The sequence below is a fragment of the Trachinotus anak genome, unplaced genomic scaffold (genome assembly GCF_046630095.1).
Source record: "Trachinotus anak isolate AG129_WGS33_773 ecotype Australia unplaced genomic scaffold, CSIRO_AGI_Tana_v1 ptg000042l, whole genome shotgun sequence".
Lineage (NCBI taxonomy): Eukaryota > Metazoa > Chordata > Actinopteri > Carangiformes > Carangidae > Trachinotus > Trachinotus anak.
The window spans coordinates 813,641-835,993 of NW_027273893.1; the positions used below are offsets into that span (position 1 = coordinate 813,641).

Genomic DNA, 22,353 nt, shown 5'->3' on the forward strand with positions numbered 1-22,353 from the left:
GCTGAGATTTAGTTTGAAAGGCATATACTTGTCCTGGGATGAGTCATAGGCGCAGATGCTTCTGTGTCTGTGGTTGAGGATGCAGAGCTGGTTGTCCACCACTCAGAGGGTCTCCATCGGTGTATGCGTATGTGCTAGAGATGCGCTGCGTGAATTATCCAAAAGCAGTTTGAGTGGCCGTTAAGGACAGAAAAGCACCACGTAAATGTAGTCCTTTTACCTTTATGCTTGAGGCCCAAGTTGAGCCTGGAGGCGGAATCAAAGATGGGGCACCGCCCTCTTTTCATTGTCGAGGTATTTTTGGTGTTACTCTGTTGGGGAATTTCATAAACATGCAAACAGAACAAACAGACAGTATGTCACTACTGCGAGTGTGTGATTGAAAAATTGGAGAAAGAGCTGTGTCTGGGCTTGTGTGACCCTGAAGGCTGCCGTCCGCTAGGGAAAGGAGCCCTGGAGTCGGCACCGCTGTTGAGGGGCCGTTCTACCATAGGGGGAGTAAATGGCAGTTTGTCGCATCAGCACCATTGTGCTTGCTCAGGCAGCACATATAATAAATTGGAATCGATACAGAGAAGATTAGCATGGCCCCTGCGAAAGGATGACACGCAAACTCGTGAAGCGTTTCCACATTTTGATCTGCCAGGCGTGGTTGTCGAGCATCAAATGGGCACACGTGCCTGTCGTATGTGGCTGGAATCGCTGGTGTTCCTTGCCACACCTCACAACCAAAATCATCAGTTTGTAGCAGTGAGAAGAGGAGGCAATACCTTGTCCATAGCCATCAACATCAGATTGAGCAGACAGATGCTGAGATTTAGTTTGAAAGGCATACACTTGTCCTGGGATGAGTCATAGGCGCAGATGCTTCTGCGTCTGTGGTTGAGGATGCAGAGCTGGTCGTCCACCACTCAGAGGGTCGGTGGTTCGATCCCTGGCTTTTCCAGTTTGTCGATGTGTCCTTGGGCAAGACACTGACCCCCGAATTGGTCCCGATGTTCCATCGGTGTATGCGTATGTGCTAGAGATGCGCTGCGTGAATTATCCAAAAGCAGTTTGAGTGGCCGTTAAGACCAGAAAAGCACCACGTAAATGTAGTCCTTTTACCTTTATGCTTGAGGCCCAAGTTGAGCCTGGAGGCGGAATCAAAGATGGGGCACCGCCCTCTTTTCATTGTCGAGGTATTTTTGGTGTTACTCTGTTGGGGAATTTCATAAACATGCAAACAGAACAAACAGACAGTATGTCACTACTGCGAGTGTGTGATTGAAAAATTGGAGAAAGAGCTGTGTCTGGGCTTGTGTGACCCTGAAGGCTGCCGTCCGCTAGGGAAAGGAGCCCTGGAGTCGGCACCGCTGTTGAGGGGCCGTTCTACCATAGGGGGAGTAAATGGCAGTTTGTCACATCAGCACCACTGTGCTTGCTCAGGCAGCACATATAATAAATTGGAATCGATACAGAGAAGATTACCATGGCCCCTGCGAAAGGATGACACGCAAACTCGTGAAGCGTTTCCACATTTTGATCTGCCAGGCGTGGTTGTCGAGCATCAAATGGGCACACGTGCCTGTCGTATATGGCTGGAATCGCTGGTGTTCCCTTCCACACCCCACAACCAAAATCATCAGTTTGTAGCAGTGAGAAGAGGAGGCAATCCCTTGTCCATAGCCATCAACATCAGATTGAGCAGACAGATGCTGAGATTTAGTTTGAAAGGCATATACTTGTCCTGGGATGAGTCATAGGCGCAGATGCTTCTGTGTCTGTGGTTGAGGATGCAGAGCTGGTTGTCCACCACTCAGAGGGTCTCCATCGGTGTATGCGTATGTGCTAGAGATGCGCTGCGTGAATTATCCAAAAGCAGTTTGAGTGGCCGTTAAGGACAGAAAAGCACCACGTAAATGTAGTCCTTTTACCTTTATGCTTGAGGCCCAAGTTGAGCCTGGAGGCGGAATCAAAGACGGGGCACCGCCCTCTTTTCATTGTCGAGGTATTTTTGGTGTTACTCTGTTGGGGAATTTCATAAACATGCAAACAGAACAAACAGACAGTATGTCACTACTGTGAGTGTGTGATTGAAAAATTGGAGAAAGAGCTGTGTCTGGGCTTGTGTGACCCTGAAGGCTGCCGTCCGCTAGGGAAAGGAGCCCTGGAGTCGGCACCGCTGTTGAGGGGCCGTTCTACCATAGGGGGAGTAAATGGCAGATTGTCACATCAGCACCACTGTGCTTGCTCAGGCAGCACATATAATAAATTGGAATCGATACAGAGAAGATTAGCATGGCCCCTGCGAAAGGATGACACGCAAACTCGTGAAGCGTTTCCACATTTTGATCTGCCAGGCGTGGTTGTCGAGCATCAAATGGGCACACGTGCCTGTCGTATATGGCTGGAATCGCTGGTGTTCCCTTCCACACCCCACAACCGAAATCATCAGTTTGTAGCAGTGAGAAGAGGAGGCAATCCCTTGTCCATAGCCATCAACATCAGATTGAGCAGACAGATGCTGAGATTTAGTTTGAAAGGCATATACTTGTCCTGGGATGAGTCATAGGCGCAGATGCTTCTGTGGTTGAGGATGCAGAGCTGGTCGTCCACCACTAAGAGGGTCGGTGGTTCGATCCCTGGCTTTTCCAGTTTGTCGATGTGTCCTTGGGCAAGACACTGACCCCCGAATTGGTCCCGATGTTCCATCGGTGTATGCGTATGTGCTAGAGATGCGCTGCGTGAATTATCCAAAAGCAGTTTGAGTGGCCGTTAAGGACAGAAAAGTACCACGTAAATGTAGTCCTTTTACCTTTATGCTTGAGGCCCAAGTTGAGCCTGGAGGCGGAATCAAAGATGGGGCACCGCCCTCTTTTCATTGTCGAGGTATTTTTGGTGTTACTCTGTTGGGGAATTTCATAAACATGCAAACAGAACAAACAGACAGTATGTCACTACTGTGAGTGTGTGATTGAAAAATTGGAGAAAGAGCTGTGTCTGGGCTTGTGTGACCCTGAAGGCTGCCGTCCGCTAGGGAAAGGAGCCCTGGAGTTGGCACCGCTGTTGAGGGGCCGTTCTACCATAGGGGGAGTAAATGGCAGTTTGTCGCATCAGCACCATTGTGCTTGTTCAGGCAGCACATATAATAAATTGGAATCGATACAGAAAAGATTAGCATGGCCCCTGCGAAAGGATGACACGCAAACTCGTGAAGCATTTCCACATTTTGATCTGCCAGGCGTGGTTGTCGAGCATCAAATGGGCACACGTGCCTGTCGTATATGGCTGGAATCGCTGGTGTTCCTTGCCACACCTCACAACCGAAATCATCAGTTTGTAGCAGTGAGAAGAGGAGGCAATCCCTTGTCCATAGCCATCAACATCAGATTGAGCAGACAGATGCTGAGATTTAGTTTGAAAGGCATATACTTGTCCTGGGATGATTCAGAGGCGCAGATGCTTCTGCGTCTGTGGTTGAGGATGCAGAGCTGGTCGTCCACCACTCAGAGGGTCGGTGGTTCGATCCCCGGCTTTTCCAGTTTGTCGATGTGTCCTTGGGCAAGACACTGACCCCCGAATTGGTCCCGATGTTCCAACGGTGTATGCGTATGTGCTAGAGATGCGCTGCGTGAATTATCCAAAAGCAGTTTGAGTGGCCGTTAAGGACAGAAAAGCACCACGTAAATGTAGTCCTTTTACCTTTATGCTTGAGGCCCAAGTTGAGCCTGGAGGCGGAATCAAAGATGGGGCACCGCCCTCTTTTCATTGTCGAGGTATTTTTGGTGTTACTCTGTTGGGGAATTTCATAAACATGCAAACAGAACAAACAGACAGTATGTCACTACTGTGAGTGTGTGATTGAAAAATTGGAGAAAGAGCTGTGTCTGGGCTTGTGTGACCCTGAAGGCTGCCGTCCGCTAGGGAAAGGAGCCCTGGAGTCGGCACCGCTGTTGAGGGGCCGTTCTACCATAGGGGGAGTAAATGGCAGTTTGTCGCAATCAGCACCACTGTGCTTGCTCAGGCAGCACATATAATAAATTGGAATTGATACAGAGAAGATTAGCATGGCCCCTGCGAAAGGATGACACGCAAACTCGTGAAGCGTTTCCACATTTTGATCTGCCAGGCGTGGTTGTCGAGCATCAAATGGGCACACGTGCCTGTCGTATGTGGCTGGAATCGCTGGTGTTCCTTGCCACACCTCACAACCAAAATCATCAGTTTGTAGCAGTGAGAAGAGGAGGCAATACCTTGTCCATAGCCATCAACATCAGATTGAGCAGACAGATGCTGAGATTTAGTTTGAAAGGCATACACTTGTCCTGGGATGAGTCATAGGCGCAGATGCTTCTGCGTCTGTGGTTGAGGATGCAGAGCTGGTCGTCCACCACTCAGAGGGTCGGTGGTTCGATCCCTGGCTTTTCCAGTTTGTCGATGTGTCCTTGGGCAAGACACTGACCCCCGAATTGGTCCCGATGTTCCATCGGTGTATGCGTATGTGCTAGAGATGCGCTGCGTGAATTATCCAAAAGCAGTTTGAGTGGCCGTTAAGGACAGAAAAGCACCACGTAAATGTAGTCCTTTTACCTTTATGCTTGAGGCCCAAGTTGAGCCTGGAGGCGGAATCAAAGATGGGGCACCGCCCTCTTTTCATTGTCGAGGTATTTTTGGTGTTACTCTGTTGGGGAATTTCATAAACATGCAAACAGAACAAACAGACAGTATGTCACTACTGCGAGTGTGTGATTGAAAAATTGGAGAAAGAGCTGTGTCTGGGCTTGTGTGACCCTGAAGGCTGCCATCCGCTAGGGAAAGGAGCCCTGGAGTCGGCACCGCTGTTGAGGGGCCGTTCTACCATAGGGGGAGTAAATGGCAGTTTGTCACATCAGCACCACTGTGCTTGCTCAGGCAGCACATATAATAAATTGGAATCGATACAGAGAAGATTAGCATGGCCCCTGCGAAAGGATGACACGCAAACTCGTGAAGCGTTTCCACATTTTGATCTGCCAGGCGTGGTTGTCGAGCATCAAATGGGCACACGTGCCTGTCGTATATGGCTGGAATCGCTGGTGTTCCCTTCCACACCCCACAACCAAAATCATCAGTTTGTAGCAGTGAGAAGAGGAGGCAATCCCTTGTCCATAGCCATCAACATCAGATTGAGCAGACAGATGCTGAGATTTAGTTTGAAAGGCATATACTTGTCCTGGGATGAGTCATAGGCGCAGATGCTTCTGTGTCTGTGGTTGAGGATGCAGAGCTGGTTGTCCACCACTCAGAGGGTCTCCATCGGTGTATGCGTATGTGCTAGAGATGCGCTGCGTGAATTATCCAAAAGCAGTTTGAGTGGCCGTTAAGGACAGAAAAGCACCACGTAAATGTAGTCCTTTTACCTTTATGCTTGAGGCCCAAGTTGAGCCTGGAGGCGGAATCAAAGATGGGGCACCGCCCTCTTTTCATTGTCGAGGTATTTTTGGTGTTACTCTGTTGGGGAATTTCATAAACATGCAAACAGAACAAACAGACAGTATGTCACTACTGCGAGTGTGTGATTGAAAAATTGGAGAAAGAGCTGTGTCTGGGCTTGTGTGACCCTGAAGGCTGCCATCCGCTAGGGAAAGGAGCCCTGGAGTCGGCACCGCTGTTGAGGGGCCGTTCTACCATAGGGGGAGTAAATGGCAGTTTGTCACATCAGCACCACTGTGCTTGCTCAGGCAGCACATATAATAAATTGGAATCGATACAGAGAAGATTAGCATGGCCCCTGCGAAAGGATGACACGCAAACTCGTGAAGCGTTTCCACATTTTGATCTGCCAGGCGTGGTTGTCGAGCATCAAATGGGCACACGTGCCTGTCGTATATGGCTGGAATCGCTGGTGTTCCCTTCCACACCCCACAACCAAAATCATCAGTTTGTAGCAGTGAGAAGAGGAGGCAATCCCTTGTCCATAGCCATCAACATCAGATTGAGCAGACAGATGCTGAGATTTAGTTTGAAAGGCATATACTTGTCCTGGGATGAGTCATAGGCGCAGATGCTTCTGTGTCTGTGGTTGAGGATGCAGAGCTGGTTGTCCACCACTCAGAGGGTCTCCATCGGTGTATGCGTATGTGCTAGAGATGCGCTGCGTGAATTATCCAAAAGCAGTTTGAGTGGCCGTTAAGGACAGAAAAGCACCACGTAAATGTAGTCCTTTTACCTTTATGCTTGAGGCCCAAGTTGAGCCTGGAGGCGGAATCAAAGATGGGGCACCGCCCTCTTTTCATTGTCGAGGTATTTTTGGTGTTACTCTGTTGGGGAATTTCATAAACATGCAAACAGAACAAACAGACAGTATGTCACTACTGCGAGTGTGTGATTGAAAAATTGGAGAAAGAGCTGTGTCTGGGCTTGTGTGACCCTGAAGGCTGCCGTCCGCTAGGGAAAGGAGCCCTGGAGTCGGCACCGCTGTTGAGGGGCCGTTCTACCATAGGGGGAGTAAATGGCAGTTTGTCGCATCAGCACCATTGTGCTTGCTCAGGCAGCACATATAATAAATTGGAATCGATACAGAGAAGATTAGCATGGCCCCTGCGAAAGGATGACACGCAAACTCGTGAAGCGTTTCCACATTTTGATCTGCCAGGCGTGGTTGTCGAGCATCAAATGGGCACACGTGCCTGTCGTATGTGGCTGGAATCGCTGGTGTTCCTTGCCACACCTCACAACCAAAATCATCAGTTTGTAGCAGTGAGAAGAGGAGGCAATACCTTGTCCATAGCCATCAACATCAGATTGAGCAGACAGATGCTGAGATTTAGTTTGAAAGGCATACACTTGTCCTGGGATGAGTCATAGGCGCAGATGCTTCTGCGTCTGTGGTTGAGGATGCAGAGCTGGTCGTCCACCACTCAGAGGGTCGGTGGTTCGATCCCTGGCTTTTCCAGTTTGTCGATGTGTCCTTGGGCAAGACACTGACCCCCGAATTGGTCCCGATGTTCCATCGGTGTATGCGTATGTGCTAGAGATGCGCTGCGTGAATTATCCAAAAGCAGTTTGAGTGGCCGTTAAGGACAGAAAAGCACCACGTAAATGTAGTCCTTTTACCTTTATGCTTGAGGCCCAAGTTGAGCCTGGAGGCGGAATCAAAGATGGGGCACCGCCCTCTTTTCATTGTCGAGGTATTTTTGGTGTTACTCTGTTGGGGAATTTCATAAACATGCAAACAGAACAAACAGACAGTATGTCACTACTGCGAGTGTGTGATTGAAAAATTGGAGAAAGAGCTGTGTCTGGGCTTGTGTGACCCTGAAGGCTGCCATCCGCTAGGGAAAGGAGCCCTGGAGTCGGCACCGCTGTTGAGGGGCCGTTCTACCATAGGGGGAGTAAATGGCAGTTTGTCACATCAGCACCACTGTGCTTGCTCAGGCAGCACATATAATAAATTGGAATCGATACAGAGAAGATTAGCATGGCCCCTGCGAAAGGATGACACGCAAACTCGTGAAGCGTTTCCACATTTTGATCTGCCAGGCGTGGTTGTCGAGCATCAAATGGGCACACGTGCCTGTCGTATATGGCTGGAATCGCTGGTGTTCCCTTCCACACCCCACAACCAAAATCATCAGTTTGTAGCAGTGAGAAGAGGAGGCAATCCCTTGTCCATAGCCATCAACATCAGATTGAGCAGACAGATGCTGAGATTTAGTTTGAAAGGCATATACTTGTCCTGGGATGAGTCATAGGCGCAGATGCTTCTGTGTCTGTGGTTGAGGATGCAGAGCTGGTTGTCCACCACTCAGAGGGTCTCCATCGGTGTATGCGTATGTGCTAGAGATGCGCTGCGTGAATTATCCAAAAGCAGTTTGAGTGGCCGTTAAGGACAGAAAAGCACCACGTAAATGTAGTCCTTTTACCTTTATGCTTGAGGCCCAAGTTGAGCCTGGAGGCGGAATCAAAGATGGGGCACCGCCCTCTTTTCATTGTCGAGGTATTTTTGGTGTTACTCTGTTGGGGAATTTCATAAACATGCAAACAGAACAAACAGACAGTATGTCACTACTGCGAGTGTGTGATTGAAAAATTGGAGAAAGAGCTGTGTCTGGGCTTGTGTGACCCTGAAGGCTGCCATCCGCTAGGGAAAGGAGCCCTGGAGTCGGCACCGCTGTTGAGGGGCCGTTCTACCATAGGGGGAGTAAATGGCAGTTTGTCACATCAGCACCACTGTGCTTGCTCAGGCAGCACATATAATAAATTGGAATCGATACAGAGAAGATTAGCATGGCCCCTGCGAAAGGATGACACGCAAACTCGTGAAGCGTTTCCACATTTTGATCTGCCAGGCGTGGTTGTCGAGCATCAAATGGGCACACGTGCCTGTCGTATATGGCTGGAATCGCTGGTGTTCCCTTCCACACCCCACAACCAAAATCATCAGTTTGTAGCAGTGAGAAGAGGAGGCAATCCCTTGTCCATAGCCATCAACATCAGATTGAGCAGACAGATGCTGAGATTTAGTTTGAAAGGCATATACTTGTCCTGGGATGAGTCATAGGCGCAGATGCTTCTGTGTCTGTGGTTGAGGATGCAGAGCTGGTTGTCCACCACTCAGAGGGTCTCCATCGGTGTATGCGTATGTGCTAGAGATGCGCTGCGTGAATTATCCAAAAGCAGTTTGAGTGGCCGTTAAGGACAGAAAAGCACCACGTAAATGTAGTCCTTTTACCTTTATGCTTGAGGCCCAAGTTGAGCCTGGAGGCGGAATCAAAGATGGGGCACCGCCCTCTTTTCATTGTCGAGGTATTTTTGGTGTTACTCTGTTGGGGAATTTCATAAACATGCAAACAGAACAAACAGACAGTATGTCACTACTGCGAGTGTGTGATTGAAAAATTGGAGAAAGAGCTGTGTCTGGGCTTGTGTGACCCTGAAGGCTGCCGTCCGCTAGGGAAAGGAGCCCTGGAGTCGGCACCGCTGTTGAGGGGCCGTTCTACCATAGGGGGAGTAAATGGCAGTTTGTCGCATCAGCACCATTGTGCTTGCTCAGGCAGCACATATAATAAATTGGAATCGATACAGAGAAGATTAGCATGGCCCCTGCGAAAGGATGACACGCAAACTCGTGAAGCGTTTCCACATTTTGATCTGCCAGGCGTGGTTGTCGAGCATCAAATGGGCACACGTGCCTGTCGTATGTGGCTGGAATCGCTGGTGTTCCTTGCCACACCTCACAACCAAAATCATCAGTTTGTAGCAGTGAGAAGAGGAGGCAATACCTTGTCCATAGCCATCAACATCAGATTGAGCAGACAGATGCTGAGATTTAGTTTGAAAGGCATACACTTGTCCTGGGATGAGTCATAGGCGCAGATGCTTCTGCGTCTGTGGTTGAGGATGCAGAGCTGGTCGTCCACCACTCAGAGGGTCGGTGGTTCGATCCCTGGCTTTTCCAGTTTGTCGATGTGTCCTTGGGCAAGACACTGACCCCCGAATTGGTCCCGATGTTCCATCGGTGTATGCGTATGTGCTAGAGATGCGCTGCGTGAATTATCCAAAAGCAGTTTGAGTGGCCGTTAAGGACAGAAAAGCACCACGTAAATGTAGTCCTTTTACCTTTATGCTTGAGGCCCAAGTTGAGCCTGGAGGCGGAATCAAAGATGGGGCACCGCCCTCTTTTCATTGTCGAGGTATTTTTGGTGTTACTCTGTTGGGGAATTTCATAAACATGCAAACAGAACAAACAGACAGTATGTCACTACTGCGAGTGTGTGATTGAAAAATTGGAGAAAGAGCTGTGTCTGGGCTTGTGTGACCCTGAAGGCTGCCGTCCGCTAGGGAAAGGAGCCCTGGAGTTGGCACCGCTGTTGAGGGGCCGTTCTACCATAGGGGGAGTAAATGGCAGTTTGTCGCATCAGCACCATTGTGTTTGCTCAAGCAGCACATATAATAAATTGGAATCGATACAGAGAAGATTAGCATGGCCCCTGCGAAAGGATGACACGCAAACTCGTGAAGCGTTTCCACATTTTGATCTGCCAGGCGTGGTTGTCGAGCATCAAATGGGCACACGTGCCTGTCGTATATGGCTGGAATCGCTGGTGTTCCTTGCCACACCTCACAACCGAAATCATCAGTTTGTAGCAGTGAGAAGAGGAGGCAATCCCTTGTCCATAGCCATCAACATCAGATTGAGCAGACAGATGCTGAGATTTAGTTTGAAAGGCATACACTTGTCCTGGGATGATTCATAGGCGCAGATGCTTCTGCGTCTGTGGTTGAGGATGCAGAGCTGGTCGTCCACCACTCAGAGGGTCGGTGGTTCGATCCCCGGCTTTTCCAGTTTGTCGATGTGTCCTTGGGCAAGACACTGACCCCCGAATTGGTCCCGATGTTCCATCGGTGTATGCGTATGTGCTAGAGATGCGCTGCGTGAATTATCCAAAAGCAGTTTGAGTGGCCGTTAAGACCAGAAAAGCACCACGTAAATGTAGTCCTTTTACCTTTATGCTTGAGGCCCAAGTTGAGCCTGGAGGCGGAATCAAAGATGGGGCACCGCCCTCTTTTCATTGTCGAGGTATTTTTGGTGTTACTCTGTTGGGGAATTTCATAAACATGCAAACAGAACAAACAGACAGTATGTCACTACTGCGAGTGTGTGATTGAAAAATTGGAGAAAGAGCTGTGTCTGGGCTTGTGTGACCCTGAAGGCTGCCGTCCGCTAGGGAAAGGAGCCCTGGAGTCGGCACCGCTGTTGAGGGGCCGTTCTACCATAGGGGGAGTAAATGGCAGTTTGTCACATCAGCACCACTGTGCTTGCTCAGGCAGCACATATAATAAATTGGAATCGATACAGAGAAGATTACCATGGCCCCTGCGAAAGGATGACACGCAAACTCGTGAAGCGTTTCCACATTTTGATCTGCCAGGCGTGGTTGTCGAGCATCAAATGGGCACACGTGCCTGTCGTATATGGCTGGAATCGCTGGTGTTCCCTTCCACACCCCACAACCAAAATCATCAGTTTGTAGCAGTGAGAAGAGGAGGCAATCCCTTGTCCATAGCCATCAACATCAGATTGAGCAGACAGATGCTGAGATTTAGTTTGAAAGGCATATACTTGTCCTGGGATGAGTCATAGGCGCAGATGCTTCTGTGTCTGTGGTTGAGGATGCAGAGCTGGTTGTCCACCACTCAGAGGGTCTCCATCGGTGTATGCGTATGTGCTAGAGATGCGCTGCGTGAATTATCCAAAAGCAGTTTGAGTGGCCGTTAAGGACAGAAAAGCACCACGTAAATGTAGTCCTTTTACCTTTATGCTTGAGGCCCAAGTTGAGCCTGGAGGCGGAATCAAAGATGGGGCACCGCCCTCTTTTCATTGTCGAGGTATTTTTGGTGTTACTCTGTTGGGGAATTTCATAAACATGCAAACAGAACAAACAGACAGTATGTCACTACTGCGAGTGTGTGATTGAAAAATTGGAGAAAGAGCTGTGTCTGGGCTTGTGTGACCCTGAAGGCTGCCGTCCGCTAGGGAAAGGAGCCCTGGAGTCGGCACCGCTGTTGAGGGGCCGTTCTACCATAGGGGGAGTAAATGGCAGTTTGTCGCATCAGCACCATTGTGCTTGCTCAGGCAGCACATATAATAAATTGGAATCGATACAGAGAAGATTAGCATGGCCCCTGCGAAAGGATGACACGCAAACTCGTGAAGCGTTTCCACATTTTGATCTGCCAGGCGTGGTTGTCGAGCATCAAATGGGCACACGTGCCTGTCGTATGTGGCTGGAATCGCTGGTGTTCCTTGCCACACCTCACAACCAAAATCATCAGTTTGTAGCAGTGAGAAGAGGAGGCAATACCTTGTCCATAGCCATCAACATCAGATTGAGCAGACAGATGCTGAGATTTAGTTTGAAAGGCATACACTTGTCCTGGGATGAGTCATAGGCGCAGATGCTTCTGCGTCTGTGGTTGAGGATGCAGAGCTGGTCGTCCACCACTCAGAGGGTCGGTGGTTCGATCCCTGGCTTTTCCAGTTTGTCGATGTGTCCTTGGGCAAGACACTGACCCCCGAATTGGTCCCGATGTTCCATCGGTGTATGCGTATGTGCTAGAGATGCGCTGCGTGAATTATCCAAAAGCAGTTTGAGTGGCCGTTAAGGACAGAAAAGCACCACGTAAATGTAGTCCTTTTACCTTTATGCTTGAGGCCCAAGTTGAGCCTGGAGGCGGAATCAAAGATGGGGCACCGCCCTCTTTTCATTGTCGAGGTATTTTTGGTGTTACTCTGTTGGGGAATTTCATAAACATGCAAACAGAACAAACAGACAGTATGTCACTACTGCGAGTGTGTGATTGAAAAATTGGAGAAAGAGCTGTGTCTGGGCTTGTGTGACCCTGAAGGCTGCCGTCCGCTAGGGAAAGGAGCCCTGGAGTTGGCACCGCTGTTGAGGGGCCGTTCTACCATAGGGGGAGTAAATGGCAGTTTGTCGCATCAGCACCATTGTGTTTGCTCAGGCAGCACATATAATAAATTGGAATCGATACAGAGAAGATTAGCATGGCCCCTGCGAAAGGATGACACGCAAACTCGTGAAGCGTTTCCACATTTTGATCTGCCAGGCGTGGTTGTCGAGCATCAAATGGGCACACGTGCCTGTCGTATATGGCTGGAATCGCTGGTGTTCCTTGCCACACCTCACAACCGAAATCATCAGTTTGTAGCAGTGAGAAGAGGAGGCAATCCCTTGTCCATAGCCATCAACATCAGATTGAGCAGACAGATGCTGAGATTTAGTTTGAAAGGCATACACTTGTCCTGGGATGATTCATAGGCGCAGATGCTTCTGCGTCTGTGGTTGAGGATGCAGAGCTGGTCGTCCACCACTCAGAGGGTCGGTGGTTCGATCCCCGGCTTTTCCAGTTTGTCGATGTGTCCTTGGGCAAGACACTGACCCCCGAATTGGTCCCGATGTTCCATCGGTGTATGCGTATGTGCTAGAGATGCGCTGCGTGAATTATCCAAAAGCAGTTTGAGTGGCCGTTAAGACCAGAAAAGCACCACGTAAATGTAGTCCTTTTACCTTTATGCTTGAGGCCCAAGTTGAGCCTGGAGGCGGAATCAAAGATGGGGCACCGCCCTCTTTTCATTGTCGAGGTATTTTTGGTGTTACTCTGTTGGGGAATTTCATAAACATGCAAACAGAACAAACAGACAGTATGTCACTACTGCGAGTGTGTGATTGAAAAATTGGAGAAAGAGCTGTGTCTGGGCTTGTGTGACCCTGAAGGCTGCCGTCCGCTAGGGAAAGGAGCCCTGGAGTCGGCACCGCTGTTGAGGGGCCGTTCTACCATAGGGGGAGTAAATGGCAGTTTGTCACATCAGCACCACTGTGCTTGCTCAGGCAGCACATATAATAAATTGGAATCGATACAGAGAAGATTACCATGGCCCCTGCGAAAGGATGACACGCAAACTCGTGAAGCGTTTCCACATTTTGATCTGCCAGGCGTGGTTGTCGAGCATCAAATGGGCACACGTGCCTGTCGTATATGGCTGGAATCGCTGGTGTTCCCTTCCACACCCCACAACCAAAATCATCAGTTTGTAGCAGTGAGAAGAGGAGGCAATCCCTTGTCCATAGCCATCAACATCAGATTGAGCAGACAGATGCTGAGATTTAGTTTGAAAGGCATATACTTGTCCTGGGATGAGTCATAGGCGCAGATGCTTCTGTGTCTGTGGTTGAGGATGCAGAGCTGGTTGTCCACCACTCAGAGGGTCTCCATCGGTGTATGCGTATGTGCTAGAGATGCGCTGCGTGAATTATCCAAAAGCAGTTTGAGTGGCCGTTAAGGACAGAAAAGCACCACGTAAATGTAGTCCTTTTACCTTTATGCTTGAGGCCCAAGTTGAGCCTGGAGGCGGAATCAAAGACGGGGCACCGCCCTCTTTTCATTGTCGAGGTATTTTTGGTGTTACTCTGTTGGGGAATTTCATAAACATGCAAACAGAACAAACAGACAGTATGTCACTACTGTGAGTGTGTGATTGAAAAATTGGAGAAAGAGCTGTGTCTGGGCTTGTGTGACCCTGAAGGCTGCCGTCCGCTAGGGAAAGGAGCCCTGGAGTCGGCACCGCTGTTGAGGGGCCGTTCTACCATAGGGGGAGTAAATGGCAGATTGTCACATCAGCACCACTGTGCTTGCTCAGGCAGCACATATAATAAATTGGAATCGATACAGAGAAGATTAGCATGGCCCCTGCGAAAGGATGACACGCAAACTCGTGAAGCGTTTCCACATTTTGATCTGCCAGGCGTGGTTGTCGAGCATCAAATGGGCACACGTGCCTGTCGTATGTGGCTGGAATCGCTGGTGTTCCCTTCCACACCCCACAACCGAAATCATCAGTTTGTAGCAGTGAGAAGAGGAGGCAATCCCTTGTCCATAGCCATCAACATCAGATTGAGCAGACAGATGCTGAGATTTAGTTTGAAAGGCATATACTTGTCCTGGGATGAGTCATAGGCGCAGATGCTTCTGTGGTTGAGGATGCAGAGCTGGTCGTCCACCACTAAGAGGGTCGGTGGTTCGATCCCTGGCTTTTCCAGTTTGTCGATGTGTCCTTGGGCAAGACACTGACCCCCGAATTGGTCCCGATGTTCCATCGGTGTATGCGTATGTGCTAGAGATGCGCTGCGTGAATTATCCAAAAGCAGTTTGAGTGGCCGTTAAGGACAGAAAAGTACCACGTAAATGTAGTCCTTTTACCTTTATGCTTGAGGCCCAAGTTGAGCCTGGAGGCGGAATCAAAGATGGGGCACCGCCCTCTTTTCATTGTCGAGGTATTTTTGGTGTTACTCTGTTGGGGAATTTCATAAACATGCAAACAGAACAAACAGACAGTATGTCACTACTGTGAGTGTGTGATTGAAAAATTGGAGAAAGAGCTGTGTCTGGGCTTGTGTGACCCTGAAGGCTGCCGTCCGCTAGGGAAAGGAGCCCTGGAGTTGGCACCGCTGTTGAGGGGCCGTTCTACCATAGGGGGAGTAAATGGCAGTTTGTCGCATCAGCACCATTGTGCTTGTTCAGGCAGCACATATAATAAATTGGAATCGATACAGAAAAGATTAGCATGGCCCCTGCGAAAGGATGACACGCAAACTCGTGAAGCATTTCCACATTTTGATCTGCCAGGCGTGGTTGTCGAGCATCAAATGGGCACACGTGCCTGTCGTATATGGCTGGAATCGCTGGTGTTCCTTGCCACACCTCACAACCGAAATCATCAGTTTGTAGCAGTGAGAAGAGGAGGCAATCCCTTGTCCATAGCCATCAACATCAGATTGAGCAGACAGATGCTGAGATTTAGTTTGAAAGGCATATACTTGTCCTGGGATGATTCAGAGGCGCAGATGCTTCTGCGTCTGTGGTTGAGGATGCAGAGCTGGTCGTCCACCACTCAGAGGGTCGGTGGTTCGATCCCCGGCTTTTCCAGTTTGTCGATGTGTCCTTGGGCAAGACACTGACCCCCGAATTGGTCCCGATGTTCCAACGGTGTATGCGTATGTGCTAGAGATGCGCTGCGTGAATTATCCAAAAGCAGTTTGAGTGGCCGTTAAGGACAGAAAAGCACCACCTAAATGTAGTCCTTTTACCTTTATGCTTGAGGCCCAAGTTGAGCCTGGAGGCGGAATCAAAGATGGGGCACCGCCCTCTTTTCATTGTCGAGGTATTTTTGGTGTTACTCTGTTTGGGAATTTCATAAACATGCAAACAGAACAAACAGACAGTATGTCACTACTGTGAGTGTGTGATTGAAAAATTGGAGAAAGAGCTGTGTCTGGGCTTGTGTGACCCTGAAGGCTGCCGTCCGCTAGGGAAAGGAGCCCTGGAGTCGGCACCGCTGTTGAGGGGCCGTTCTACCATAGGGGGAGTAAATGGCAGTTTGTCACATCAGCACCACTGTGCTTGCTCAGGCAGCACATATAATAAATTGGAATTGATACAGAGAAGATTAGCATGGCCCCTGCGAAAGGATGACACGCAAACTCGTGAAGCGTTTCCACATTTTGATCTGCCAGGCGTGGTTGTCGAGCATCAAATGGGCACACGTGCCTGTCGTATGTGGCTGGAATCGCTGGTGTTCCTTGCCACACCTCACAACCAAAATCATCAGTTTGTAGCAGTGAGAAGAGGAGGCAATACCTTGTCCATAGCCATCAACATCAGATTGAGCAGACAGATGCTGAGATTTAGTTTGAAAGGCATACACTTGTCCTGGGATGAGTCATAGGCGCAGATGCTTCTGCGTCTGTGGTTGAGGATGCAGAGCTGGTAGTCCACCACTCAGAGGGTCGGTGGTTCGATCCCCGGCTTTTCCAGTTTGTCGATGTGTCCTTGGGCAAGACACTGACCCCCGAATTGGTCCCGATGTTCCAACGGTGTATGCGTATGTGCTAGAGATGCGCTGCGTGAATTATCCAAAAGCAGTTTGAGTGGCCGTTAAGGACAGAAAAGCACCACGTAAATGTAGTCCTTTTACCTTTATGCTTGAGGCCCAAGTTGAGCCTGGAGGCGGAATCAAAGATGGGGCACCGCCCTCTTTTCATTGTCGAGGTATTTTTGGTGTTACTCTGTTGGGGAATTTCATAAACATGCAAACAGAACAAACAGACAGTATGTCACTACTGTGAGTGTGTGATTGAAAAATTGGAGAAAGAGCTGTGTCTGGGCTTGTGTGACCCTGAAGGCTGCCGTCCGCTAGGGAAAGGAGCCCTGGAGTTGGCACCGCTGTTGAGGGGCCGTTCTACCATAGGGGGAGTAAATGGCAGTTTGTCGCATCAGCACCATTGTGCTTGTTCAGGCAGCACATATAATAAATTGGAATCGATACAGAAAAGATTAGCATGGCCCCTGCGAAAGGATGACACGCAAACTCGTGAAGCATTTCCACATTTTGATCTGCCAGGCGTGGTTGTCGAGCATCAAATGGGCACACGTGCCTGTCGTATATGGCTGGAATCGCTGGTGTTCCTTGCCACACCTCACAACCGAAATCATCAGTTTGTAGCAGTGAGAAGAGGAGGCAATCCCTTGTCCATAGCCATCAACATCAGATTGAGCAGACAGATGCTGAGATTTAGTTTGAAAGGCATATACTTGTCCTGGGATGATTCAGAGGCGCAGATGCTTCTGCGTCTGTGGTTGAGGATGCAGAGCTGGTCGTCCACCACTCAGAGGGTCGGTGGTTCGATCCCCGGCTTTTCCAGTTTGTCGATGTGTCCTTGGGCAAGACACTGACCCCCGAATTGGTCCCGATGTTCCAACGGTGTATGCGTATGTGCTAGAGATGCGCTGCGTGAATTATCCAAAAGCAGTTTGAGTGGCCGTTAAGGACAGAAAAGCACCACGTAAATGTAGTCCTTTTACCTTTATGCTTGAGGCCCAAGTTGAGCCTGGAGGCGGAATCAAAGATGGGGCACCGCCCTCTTTTCATTGTCGAGGTATTTTTGGTGTTACTCTGTTGGGGAATTTCATAAACATGCAAACAGAACAAACAGACAGTATGTCACTACTGTGAGTGTGTGATTGAAAAATTGGAGAAAGAGCTGTGTCTGGGCTTGTGTGACCCTGAAGGCTGCCGTCCGCTAGGGAAAGGAGCCCTGGAGTCGGCACCGCTGTTGAGGGGCCGTTCTACCATAGGGGGAGTAAATGGCAGTTTGTCGCAATCAGCACCACTGTGCTTGCTCAGGCAGCACATATAATAAATTGGAATTGATACAGAGAAGATTAGCATGGCCCCTGCGAAAGGATGACACGCAAACTCGTGAAGCGTTTCCACATTTTGATCTGCCAGGCGTGGTTGTCGAGCATCAAATGGGCACACGTGCCTGTCGTATGTGGCTGGAATCGCTGGTGTTCCTTGCCACACCTCACAACCAAAATCATCAGTTTGTAGCAGTGAGAAGAGGAGGCAATACCTTGTCCATAGCCATCAACATCAGATTGAGCAGACAGATGCTGAGATTTAGTTTGAAAGGCATACACTTGTCCTGGGATGAGTCATAGGCGCAGATGCTTCTGCGTCTGTGGTTGAGGATGCAGAGCTGGTAGTCCACCACTCAGAGGGTCGGTGGTTCGATCCCCGGCTTTTCCAGTTTGTCGATGTGTCCTTGGGCAAGACACTGACCCCCGAATTGGTCCCGATGTTCCAACGGTGTATGCGTATGTGCTAGAGATGCGCTGCGTGAATTATCCAAAAGCAGTTTGAGTGGCCGTTAAGGACAGAAAAGCACCACGTAAATGTAGTCCTTTTACCTTTATGCTTGAGGCCCAAGTTGAGCCTGGAGGCGGAATCAAAGATGGGGCACCGCCCTCTTTTCATTGTCGAGGTATTTTTGGTGTTACTCTGTTGGGGAATTTCATAAACATGCAAACAGAACAAACAGACAGTATGTCACTACTGTGAGTGTGTGATTGAAAAATTGGAGAAAGAGCTGTGTCTGGGCTTGTGTGACCCTGAAGGCTGCCGTCCGCTAGGGAAAGGAGCCCTGGAGTTGGCACCGCTGTTGAGGGGCCGTTCTACCATAGGGGGAGTAAATGGCAGTTTGTCGCCTCAGCACCATTGTGCTTGTTCAGGCAGCACATATAATAAATTGGAATCGATACAGAAAAGATTAGCATGGCCCCTGCGAAAGGATGACACGCAAACTCGTGAAGCATTTCCACATTTTGATCTGCCAGGCGTGGTTGTCGAGCATCAAATGGGCACACGTGCCTGTCGTATATGGCTGGAATCGCTGGTGTTCCTTGCCACACCTCACAACCGAAATCATCAGTTTGTAGCAGTGAGAAGAGGAGGCAATCCCTTGTCCATAGCCATCAACATCAGATTGAGCAGACAGATGCTGAGATTTAGTTTGAAAGGCATATACTTGTCCTGGGATGATTCAGAGGCGCAGATGCTTCTGCGTCTGTGGTTGAGGATGCAGAGCTGGTCGTCCACCACTCAGAGGGTCGGTGGTTCGATCCCCGGCTTTTCCAGTTTGTCGATGTGTCCTTGGGCAAGACACTGACCCCCGAATTGGTCCCGATGTTCCAACGGTGTATGCGTATGTGCTAGAGATGCGCTGCGTGAATTATCCAAAAGCAGTTTGAGTGGCCGTTAAGGACAGAAAAGCACCACGTAAATGTAGTCCTTTTACCTTTATGCTTGAGGCCCAAGTTGAGCCTGGAGGCGGAATCAAAGATGGGGCACCGCCCTCTTTTCATTGTCGAGGTATTTTTGGTGTTACTCTGTTGGGGAATTTCATAAACATGCAAACAGAACAAACAGACAGTATGTCACTACTGTGAGTGTGTGATTGAAAAATTGGAGAAAGAGCTGTGTCTGGGCTTGTGTGACCCTGAAGGCTGCCGTCCGCTAGGGAAAGGAGCCCTGGAGTCGGCACCGCTGTTGAGGGGCCGTTCTACCATAGGGGGAGTAAATGGCAGTTTGTCGCAATCAGCACCACTGTGCTTGCTCAGGCAGCACATATAATAAATTGGAATTGATACAGAGAAGATTAGCATGGCCCCTGCGAAAGGATGACACGCAAACTCGTGAAGCGTTTCCACATTTTGATCTGCCAGGCGTGGTTGTCGAGCATCAAATGGGCACACGTGCCTGTCGTATGTGGCTGGAATCGCTGGTGTTCCTTGCCACACCTCACAACCAAAATCATCAGTTTGTAGCAGTGAGAAGAGGAGGCAATACCTTGTCCATAGCCATCAACATCAGATTGAGCAGACAGATGCTGAGATTTAGTTTGAAAGGCATACACTTGTCCTGGGATGAGTCATAGGCGCAGATGCTTCTGCGTCTGTGGTTGAGGATGCAGAGCTGGTAGTCCACCACTCAGAGGGTCGGTGGTTCGATCCCCGGCTTTTCCAGTTTGTCGATGTGTCCTTGGGCAAGACACTGACCCCCGAATTGGTCCCGATGTTCCAACGGTGTATGCGTATGTGCTAGAGATGCGCTGCGTGAATTATCCAAAAGCAGTTTGAGTGGCCGTTAAGGACAGAAAAGCACCACGTAAATGTAGTCCTTTTACCTTTATGCTTGAGGCCCAAGTTGAGCCTGGAGGCGGAATCAAAGATGGGGCACCGCCCTCTTTTCATTGTCGAGGTATTTTTGGTGTTACTCTGTTGGGGAATTTCATAAACATGCAAACAGAACAAACAGACAGTATGTCACTACTGCGAGTGTGTGATTGAAAAATTGGAGAAAGAGCTGTGTCTGGGCTTGTGTGACCCTGAAGGCTGCCGTCCGCTAGGGAAAGGAGCCCTGGAGTCGGCACCGCTGTTGAGGGGCCGTTCTACCATAGGGGGAGTAAATGGCAGTTTGTCGCATCAGCACCATTGTGCTTGCTCAGGCAGCACATATAATAAATTGGAATCGATACAGAGAAGATTAGCATGGCCCCTGCGAAAGGATGACACGCAAACTCGTGAAGCGTTTCCACATTTTGATCTGCCAGGCGTGGTTGTCGAGCATCAAATGGGCACACGTGCCTGTCGTATGTGGCTGGAATCGCTGGTGTTCCTTGCCACACCTCACAACCAAAATCATCAGTTTGTAGCAGTGAGAAGAGGAGGCAATACCTTGTCCATAGCCATCAACATCAGATTGAGCAGACAGATGCTGAGATTTAGTTTGAAAGGCATACACTTGTCCTGGGATGAGTCATAGGCGCAGATGCTTCTGCGTCTGTGGTTGAGGATGCAGAGCTGGTCGTCCACCACTCAGAGGGTCGGTGGTTCGATCCCTGGCTTTTCCAGTTTGTCGATGTGTCCTTGGGCAAGACACTGACCCCCGAATTGGTCCCGATGTTCCATCGGTGTATGCGTATGTGCTAGAGATGCGCTGCGTGAATTATCCAAAAGCAGTTTGAGTGGCCGTTAAGGACAGAAAAGCACCACGTAAATGTAGTCCTTTTACCTTTATGCTTGAGGCCCAAGTTGAGCCTGGAGGCGGAATCAAAGATGGGGCACCGCCCTCTTTTCATTGTCGAGGTATTTTTGGTGTTACTCTGTTGGGGAATTTCATAAACATGCAAACAGAACAAACAGACAGTATGTCACTACTGCGAGTGTGTGATTGAAAAATTGGAGAAAGAGCTGTGTCTGGGCTTGTGTGACCCTGAAGGCTGCCATCCGCTAGGGAAAGGAGCCCTGGAGTCGGCACCGCTGTTGAGGGGCCGTTCTACCATAGGGGGAGTAAATGGCAGTTTGTCACATCAGCACCACTGTGCTTGCTCAGGCAGCACATATAATAAATTGGAATCGATACAGAGAAGATTAGCATGGCCCCTGCGAAAGGATGACACGCAAACTCGTGAAGCGTTTCCACATTTTGATCTGCCAGGCGTGGTTGTCGAGCATCAAATGGGCACACGTGCCTGTCGTATATGGCTGGAATCGCTGGTGTTCCCTTCCACACCCCACAACCAAAATCATCAGTTTGTAGCAGTGAGAAGAGGAGGCAATCCCTTGTCCATAGCCATCAACATCAGATTGAGCAGACAGATGCTGAGATTTAGTTTGAAAGGCATATACTTGTCCTGGGATGAGTCATAGGCGCAGATGCTTCTGTGTCTGTGGTTGAGGATGCAGAGCTGGTTGTCCACCACTCAGAGGGTCTCCATCGGTGTATGCGTATGTGCTAGAGATGCGCTGCGTGAATTATCCAAAAGCAGTTTGAGTGGCCGTTAAGGACAGAAAAGCACCACGTAAATGTAGTCCTTTTACCTTTATGCTTGAGGCCCAAGTTGAGCCTGGAGGCGGAATCAAAGATGGGGCACCGCCCTCTTTTCATTGTCGAGGTATTTTTGGTGTTACTCTGTTGGGGAATTTCATAAACATGCAAACAGAACAAACAGACAGTATGTCACTACTGCGAGTGTGTGATTGAAAAATTGGAGAAAGAGCTGTGTCTGGGCTTGTGTGACCCTGAAGGCTGCCGTCCGCTAGGGAAAGGAGCCCTGGAGTCGGCACCGCTGTTGAGGGGCCGTTCTACCATAGGGGGAGTAAATGGCAGTTTGTCGCATCAGCACCATTGTGCTTGCTCAGGCAGCACATATAATAAATTGGAATCGATACAGAGAAGATTAGCATGGCCCCTGCGAAAGGATGACACGCAAACTCGTGAAGCGTTTCCACATTTTGATCTGCCAGGCGTGGTTGTCGAGCATCAAATGGGCACACGTGCCTGTCGTATGTGGCTGGAATCGCTGGTGTTCCTTGCCACACCTCACAACCAAAATCATCAGTTTGTAGCAGTGAGAAGAGGAGGCAATACCTTGTCCATAGCCATCAACATCAGATTGAGCAGACAGATGC

The 22,353-nt window shown here is 49.4% G+C and overlaps 1 protein-coding gene and 26 non-coding genes across 28 annotated transcripts in view; all 27 read left to right on the forward strand.

Moving 5' to 3' along the window:
* The window catches only part of efl1 (elongation factor like GTPase 1), a 160,082-nt gene that overhangs the window by 60,903 nt on the left and 76,826 nt on the right, over window positions 1–22,353 (forward strand). The gene's annotated exons all lie outside the window — the stretch shown is intronic.
* Window positions 530–636, forward strand: LOC139615174 (U6 spliceosomal RNA). The gene has a single exon (XR_011687267.1). It is a non-coding gene; the product is annotated as a U6 spliceosomal RNA (small nuclear RNA).
* LOC139615159 (U6 spliceosomal RNA) lies at window positions 1,417–1,523 on the forward strand. Its single transcript, XR_011687254.1, has one exon. It is a non-coding gene; the product is annotated as a U6 spliceosomal RNA (small nuclear RNA).
* Window positions 2,226–2,332, forward strand: LOC139615175 (U6 spliceosomal RNA). The gene has a single exon (XR_011687268.1). It is a non-coding gene; the product is annotated as a U6 spliceosomal RNA (small nuclear RNA).
* LOC139615152 (U6 spliceosomal RNA) lies at window positions 3,107–3,213 on the forward strand. The gene has a single exon (XR_011687248.1). It is a non-coding gene; the product is annotated as a U6 spliceosomal RNA (small nuclear RNA).
* On the forward strand, window positions 3,995–4,101 carry LOC139615209 (U6 spliceosomal RNA). The gene has a single exon (XR_011687301.1). It is a non-coding gene; the product is annotated as a U6 spliceosomal RNA (small nuclear RNA).
* Window positions 4,882–4,988, forward strand: LOC139615176 (U6 spliceosomal RNA). Its single transcript, XR_011687269.1, has one exon. It is a non-coding gene; the product is annotated as a U6 spliceosomal RNA (small nuclear RNA).
* Window positions 5,691–5,797, forward strand: LOC139615177 (U6 spliceosomal RNA). Its single transcript, XR_011687270.1, has one exon. It is a non-coding gene; the product is annotated as a U6 spliceosomal RNA (small nuclear RNA).
* Window positions 6,500–6,606, forward strand: LOC139615178 (U6 spliceosomal RNA). The gene has a single exon (XR_011687271.1). It is a non-coding gene; the product is annotated as a U6 spliceosomal RNA (small nuclear RNA).
* Window positions 7,387–7,493, forward strand: LOC139615179 (U6 spliceosomal RNA). The gene has a single exon (XR_011687272.1). It is a non-coding gene; the product is annotated as a U6 spliceosomal RNA (small nuclear RNA).
* LOC139615180 (U6 spliceosomal RNA) lies at window positions 8,196–8,302 on the forward strand. The gene has a single exon (XR_011687273.1). It is a non-coding gene; the product is annotated as a U6 spliceosomal RNA (small nuclear RNA).
* Window positions 9,005–9,111, forward strand: LOC139615181 (U6 spliceosomal RNA). The gene has a single exon (XR_011687274.1). It is a non-coding gene; the product is annotated as a U6 spliceosomal RNA (small nuclear RNA).
* LOC139615151 (U6 spliceosomal RNA) lies at window positions 9,892–9,998 on the forward strand. Its single transcript, XR_011687247.1, has one exon. It is a non-coding gene; the product is annotated as a U6 spliceosomal RNA (small nuclear RNA).
* LOC139615160 (U6 spliceosomal RNA) lies at window positions 10,779–10,885 on the forward strand. Its single transcript, XR_011687255.1, has one exon. It is a non-coding gene; the product is annotated as a U6 spliceosomal RNA (small nuclear RNA).
* LOC139615182 (U6 spliceosomal RNA) lies at window positions 11,588–11,694 on the forward strand. The gene has a single exon (XR_011687275.1). It is a non-coding gene; the product is annotated as a U6 spliceosomal RNA (small nuclear RNA).
* LOC139615149 (U6 spliceosomal RNA) lies at window positions 12,475–12,581 on the forward strand. Its single transcript, XR_011687245.1, has one exon. It is a non-coding gene; the product is annotated as a U6 spliceosomal RNA (small nuclear RNA).
* On the forward strand, window positions 13,362–13,468 carry LOC139615161 (U6 spliceosomal RNA). Its single transcript, XR_011687256.1, has one exon. It is a non-coding gene; the product is annotated as a U6 spliceosomal RNA (small nuclear RNA).
* LOC139615183 (U6 spliceosomal RNA) lies at window positions 14,171–14,277 on the forward strand. Its single transcript, XR_011687276.1, has one exon. It is a non-coding gene; the product is annotated as a U6 spliceosomal RNA (small nuclear RNA).
* Window positions 15,052–15,158, forward strand: LOC139615155 (U6 spliceosomal RNA). Its single transcript, XR_011687250.1, has one exon. It is a non-coding gene; the product is annotated as a U6 spliceosomal RNA (small nuclear RNA).
* LOC139615210 (U6 spliceosomal RNA) lies at window positions 15,939–16,045 on the forward strand. The gene has a single exon (XR_011687302.1). It is a non-coding gene; the product is annotated as a U6 spliceosomal RNA (small nuclear RNA).
* LOC139615156 (U6 spliceosomal RNA) lies at window positions 16,826–16,932 on the forward strand. Its single transcript, XR_011687251.1, has one exon. It is a non-coding gene; the product is annotated as a U6 spliceosomal RNA (small nuclear RNA).
* Window positions 17,714–17,820, forward strand: LOC139615211 (U6 spliceosomal RNA). The gene has a single exon (XR_011687303.1). It is a non-coding gene; the product is annotated as a U6 spliceosomal RNA (small nuclear RNA).
* LOC139615157 (U6 spliceosomal RNA) lies at window positions 18,601–18,707 on the forward strand. The gene has a single exon (XR_011687252.1). It is a non-coding gene; the product is annotated as a U6 spliceosomal RNA (small nuclear RNA).
* LOC139615213 (U6 spliceosomal RNA) lies at window positions 19,489–19,595 on the forward strand. The gene has a single exon (XR_011687304.1). It is a non-coding gene; the product is annotated as a U6 spliceosomal RNA (small nuclear RNA).
* LOC139615185 (U6 spliceosomal RNA) lies at window positions 20,376–20,482 on the forward strand. Its single transcript, XR_011687278.1, has one exon. It is a non-coding gene; the product is annotated as a U6 spliceosomal RNA (small nuclear RNA).
* On the forward strand, window positions 21,263–21,369 carry LOC139615187 (U6 spliceosomal RNA). The gene has a single exon (XR_011687279.1). It is a non-coding gene; the product is annotated as a U6 spliceosomal RNA (small nuclear RNA).
* Window positions 22,072–22,178, forward strand: LOC139615188 (U6 spliceosomal RNA). Its single transcript, XR_011687280.1, has one exon. It is a non-coding gene; the product is annotated as a U6 spliceosomal RNA (small nuclear RNA).